This window comes from Ochotona princeps, chromosome 15 (genome assembly GCF_030435755.1).
Source record: "Ochotona princeps isolate mOchPri1 chromosome 15, mOchPri1.hap1, whole genome shotgun sequence".
Lineage (NCBI taxonomy): Eukaryota > Metazoa > Chordata > Mammalia > Lagomorpha > Ochotonidae > Ochotona > Ochotona princeps.
The window spans coordinates 41,415,581-41,421,580 of NC_080846.1; positions in this window are offsets into that span (position 1 = coordinate 41,415,581).

The window sequence follows — 6,000 nt, forward strand, 5'->3', positions numbered from 1 at the left end:
TGATATTTTACATCCTATATTGTGGTTTGCTTCCCTGGGAGATACCAACTAAAAAGCCCAATTTCTGTTAAATGGAAGAGGCACCAGGAACTTCCTAATCAGAGAGACTGCTTCTGTGCCAAAGGCCATCATTAACCGAAACTACTAATAGCCATTTTTACCACTTTCTAAGATAGAACAAGTTTCTCTTAATGTTGGACGTTTGTTAAATTAAAAGGTACAGTTAAACAGACATGATATATTGTTTTAGAGTTTGTTTGCTTTGGAGTAATCTGTGTTTTTGTAACCAGCTTTTACAGATGGAGCCACAGAATGACAGTGTGGTTTAAAATTGCCTATGAAGCATAATGTGTTTGTGAAAATATGGGACAGAGATGCCCTTTCTCTGCCATTTGCTGTAACTTTGACAAAAGAAGGCATTTCACGGAGGTAAGGGAGTTCATTCTCTCACACTCCTGCCACCAACACCTCCTGCATTTTAGCTCTCAAAGTGCTGCCCGTGCCAGATAACCTCTTTGCCTACTCCTCTTGTGCACTGTCTGGAATTCTGGCTGCCTTTCAAGCCCTTCCCAGTCTTTGAATTCTTGGTTTTATGCGTGTGTATGGAAATATAGTGTGATGTCCAGGAGGACATGCTTGTGTTTTCAATCTGTATTTGCTTCCTATCACTGCTGTTATAAACACAGCATCCAAACAGCATGTTCTTATCCAAAAGTCACAGTGATAAGACAAAGCAGCACTGCATTCCTTAGTGAAGACTCTAGAATTCCTTTGTTTGCCACTTCTTGCCCCTTCTGGCTAATCACAGTCTGAGTCTCGTCCTCCCTTTCTGTCTTCAAAGGCAAGGGTAACTGACCTAGTAATTCTCAGAGCAAGTTACCATGGCCCTAACTTTTGTGCCTACCTTGTTCACACCTTAGTTCCCTGGCAATTACATTGCATCTGCCCAGATAATCCAAGATACATTCCCTATTTCCAGCTCTACCACTTAGCAGTTATAATCTCATCTTCTGTTTTAATAAGCAGCTTCAGGAAGTACAAAGTAGGCATCTCTTGGGAGATGAGGAGCATATTCCTCTGCCTCCGAGAGTCGGACCCACATTTCAGTTTTTTTTTTTAATTTGCTGATACTCAGTCATATCACATACCACTACTGAAGACGAGATTTTCTGAACAGAGTTCGAACATGTATGCCACGAGCTAGTGATGGCCAGCCCAAGGAAAACTGGAGATCTGTACAGGGCACAAGCCTTTACCATTGATCACTGCCTGCTCCACAGCTTTGGAATAAACAGGAAAGAAGTTGAATCACTACAGAAATATTCCTCAGGGTTTATGACCTTAACATAATTTAATTCCATTTGGTTCAGCGTGAGACCAAGCACAAACGGTTTAAGATGGGCTGGCCATCACAGAAGAGCAGACCTATTTGGCCATTCATCTAAACCACACATAGTCTCTCAATAGAGGATTTATTGGCAGTCAAGTTGGCATCTCTTCATGTCATTTCATTTTTAATATTCCAGACGGATTTCATTTGTGACTCCCTGAATATTCAGCACCCCTTTCTTTTGGCAGTTCTGCATCTACTCTCTAGTGTCTGCTTGAAACTTACTTGTATTATCCTCAACTTTTCATCTTTTTTGCCTACACACTACCATTGCCTTACAACTTGAATAAATATATAATCCAATAAGCCATGCACAATGGATATTGAATGAATGAATTTCCTCCCTTTATCACATGTATAGGGGGAGTAAGTAGTCAAGAGATTTTAACCAAATAAATGAGTTAATTACAGACTGATTTATGCTCCATGTGTAGGCAACATTATTTTAATCTGATAGATTGTTCATTCATTTACTAATTCTTTCATTCATATGTATAGTTATATCTATTTCTAGTAACTGAAGGTAAAATGGATAATATTAATTTTAGTTTGTATATAATTTAGCTTGTGTGAAGTATATGTGTTTTAAAATTAACAGCACATGGGGCCCAGCGGCATGACCTCGTGGCTAAAGTGCTCGCCTTGAACGCACCAGGATCCCATATGGGCGCCGGTTCTAATCCCGGCAGCTCCACTTCCCATCCAGCTCCCTGCTTGTGGCCTGGGAAAGCAGTCGAGGACGGCCCAAAGCCTTGGGATCCTGCACCCGCGTGGGAGACCCGTAAGAAGTTCCTGGTTCCCGGCTTCGGATCGGCGCAGCACCGGCCCTTGCAGTCACTTGGGGAGTGAATCATTGGACGGAAGATCTTCCTCTCTGTCTCTCTTCCTCTCTGTATATCTGACTTTGTATTAAAAAAAAAACTTTAAAAAAAAAAATAGCAGCACATGCTCCTGTTTCCCTCTGAATGAATTAATGTTCCCTGTCCCTCTCCTGCCATACAGAACAACATAATTAAATGGGGGAGTGTCCATGGAATCTATTAACAAATGATAACAATTCAGTTATGTGACCATGATTTTCAAACCATCATCACTAGAATGAATCCATCCATATATCTTAGAACAATAATGTATTTTAGCATAACTCCAACAGGCAATGTCTAATTATTGTATCCCCTATTCTAATGAATAGGCATGGTGAAGATACAATTTTTCTTTTCTTCTTAAAAAGTGTTTGTGAACAACTTGCTGTCAATTATTGCTATGCTTTCTTGGAAAAGTTAACTTCTGACACTAAGCAATGACACATTCTGTGCTGTAGTTGGTGATAAGTGTTAAAGATCAGGGGATATTTCTCAGCACATCAAATGCAGTGTGAGCTCAGTCTCCCCAGTGGGATTAGTCTACCCAAAAGTGGGTGTTTTTGAGGAAAAACAGTGACAGATGTTCTATCATTCACTCTTCTGTTGCTAGGAGGATTTATACATGCATCGAAACACTACATAGCTAATATTAAAACCAGAATTCCCACATTTAAGAATACACTAGATTAGCTTAAGAAGTATGACTACCTGCTCTACCATGCTATGCTATAATAGGCAAATGTATTGTGGAAGTATCAACTTCCTTAAAAAAGTTATTTGAAAAGCCACTTCTGTCTTGTTTTTTCTCAAGTATAACTTTTTTTTCTAGTCCATCTCATGTGTGAACTCCTTTGACATTAGTCTGGAGTGCTAGGATTTTTGATGGAAGGTCATACAATACTTAAGAGATGAAGGTACTGGAGACTAAAAATCTCAGGTTGAGTCAGAATTAGTTCGTCATTATGAGATGCATGATTTGCAGGAAGTCATCCTACTTGTCCAATGTTTAGAATATTTGTCTGTAAATAATGCACACCAGCCTTAAACATGTATCACAAATTACTGCTAATAGTAGCAGCTACTAATGTAATTTTCATTGTTAGGACTTAAGCAGACTCAGATGAAACAATGATGAAGCGATATAAAGGTGTGGTTATGTGATGAAGAAATAGAGTAGGAATAACTGTCCACCCAGGAATCAGCAACAGTGGCAGACAAACTGTTTTCTCAACAGAAAAGAAGCGAGCAGGAGGTGATTTGTGTGGCCAGAACCCAGCAGAGGTTACAACACTGGCAGTAAGGGTCTTGATAAGTATGGAGGTAAGTACAGAGGAACAGCTGCTGGCATGATCAGAGTTGGTGGGGAGGAGGTGAGGTCAATACACAATCACTCTCTCCTGTAGTTCTCTGGTTCATTCCCTGAAGCAGCAACTCTGAGCCCAGCAGCAATGTCTTCACACATTGCCCTTCCCACCGTCTCCCCAAAAAGCATGTTCAGGGGACACAAGTTCTTCCATATCAGTACATGTTACTTAGGGGTTCCCATTCATGTGAAATGGTTGATGCTTTAAAATTGCATCATCCATTGAAGTATTTTAGAGAGAATAAGGTATTGGTATATTGGGTGCAGCATTATGGCTCAGTAGGCTGAACCACTGCCTATGACACCAGCATCCCATTTTGTGTGATGGTGCAAGTCCCTGCTGCTCCACTTCTGATTCAGCTCTCTTTTAATGCACCTGGAAATCAACAGAAGCTGGCCCAAGTTCCTAGGGCCCTGCCACCCATGTGGGAGACCTGGATGGAGTTCCTGGTTCATAGCGCAACCATCACTGTGGCCATATAGAGCATGAGCCAGCAGATGGATGGTTGATTCTCTTTCTCAAAGTTACCTTCCAGTAAGTAGATAAGTCTTTGAATACACACACACACACACACACACACACACACACACACACACACTATTGTGATTAAATAGAAAACACATTTTTAAAATGTCTCTTATCAATTGTTATAGAAGTAGCAAGCATGATTTAAAGTTCAGGTAAATTTTTAGTCCTACCATTCACTAGTTCCAGAGCCCACTCACCCTTATTGAGAACCTATGCTTTAGTTTATGTTTTATAAAATTAATACTTGTCTTGCCTTAGAAATTTGTAATTCTTGCAATATAAAATCTTCTGTTGTTTAAACTCAGGAGTTACAACTTCACTAATATTAAGATTTGGAAGAAATCAGGTAACATTAATAATAGTTTGGACCCTTAAAGATGTTATGGTATCTCAAACTTTATGAAAAGTAAAACTAAATGATACGTTACTTTGGGTATAAACATAATTTGAAATTTATGCATATTGGTCCTGATGCAGTAGCCTAGTGGCTAAACTCCTCCCATGTGGGTGCCAGTTCATGTCCTGGCTGCTCCACTTCCTGTCCAGCTCCCTGCTTGTGACCTGAGTAGGCAGTCAAGGACACCTTGAGGCCTTGGGACCCTGCATCTCCAAGGGAGAACCAGAAGCAGTGCCTGGCTGCTGGTTTCAGATCAGCTCAACTCTGGCTGTGATGGCCTCTTGGGGAGTGAGCCGGTGGATGGAGGATATTTGTCTCTCCTTTCTGTGGATCTGACTTTCCAATAAAAATAAATAAATCTTTAAAAAATTTATGCATGTGAAGGGTCTTCAACAATTCATTAAAATGAAAATTAAGAAAATATCCATATATTTGCTACATGTATTCATGTATTTTCTTCTTTCTTAATTCGATTTTCTACAAAGTTTTGCATGTTTCCTTGTATTCTTTATAATTACATTAATATGACATTTAGGATTTTTTACTTTTCAACTCTGGAAATTCTTTTAACCACTATATACATATTATTTCTAATTTTATTTTTCAGAAATAGTTGGTTTTACAGTTTGTTACTGGGTTATTGAAGAAAAATATTGTTTTTAAATGACTTGATTGATAATAGTAAATGGTATGCCATTAGTACAAATTTTTAACTTTTTACTCTCATCACATTAGAATGATATAATATGCCAGGTGGAAATCTACTTACTCCTTAGGGAATAAGAATGCAAGTAAACTAGCTGGGCGATAATATGATCCAGCTGTGCTTTGGGGTTTAGCAAAGGCCCCAACTGTGATGTGACATCTGAAAAGTCTTTCACAACATATTCTTCCAGCTGAAATTAGTCATGTCCAAATACAGGATCTGCCAAATTATAAAAATTTATACAGATGCTAGATTTTAAAAAGAAGGTATTCAAGCAAGTTAGGAATAGTCTGTAACCACTACTCTGTACCCCTTAGAAAAAAGTACTCTAATAATGGAAATAAATATTGCTGAATTCACCTAAAAAACAACCAAGTTGCAAAAAAACATTGCACAGAAATTTTCCATGTACGCTCTCTCCTGATAACTTCTGCTACCTTGGGTTTTGACCCTGTTTTAAGAAGCTGTCACTGTCTCTTGCAAGAAGCCCAACAAGCTTCTCATGGAGGGTACCTGTAAGTAAATGAAGTCCATTTTAGTGTGTTTGCATATGTAGCAGTAGATGCATGTGTATGTCTCTGTGTGTATGTGTTGTACTTTAAAAAGGTGAACCAATACTGAATAATTAAAAGTATTTAGAAAATATACACTCGTGTAATCATGACTATTCAAAGACAGCTCCTATTTGATGGTTCTATGTTATTGATTTTTTTTGCTCCACCCAACTGGTGTAACAAAGAGTGCAACAAATC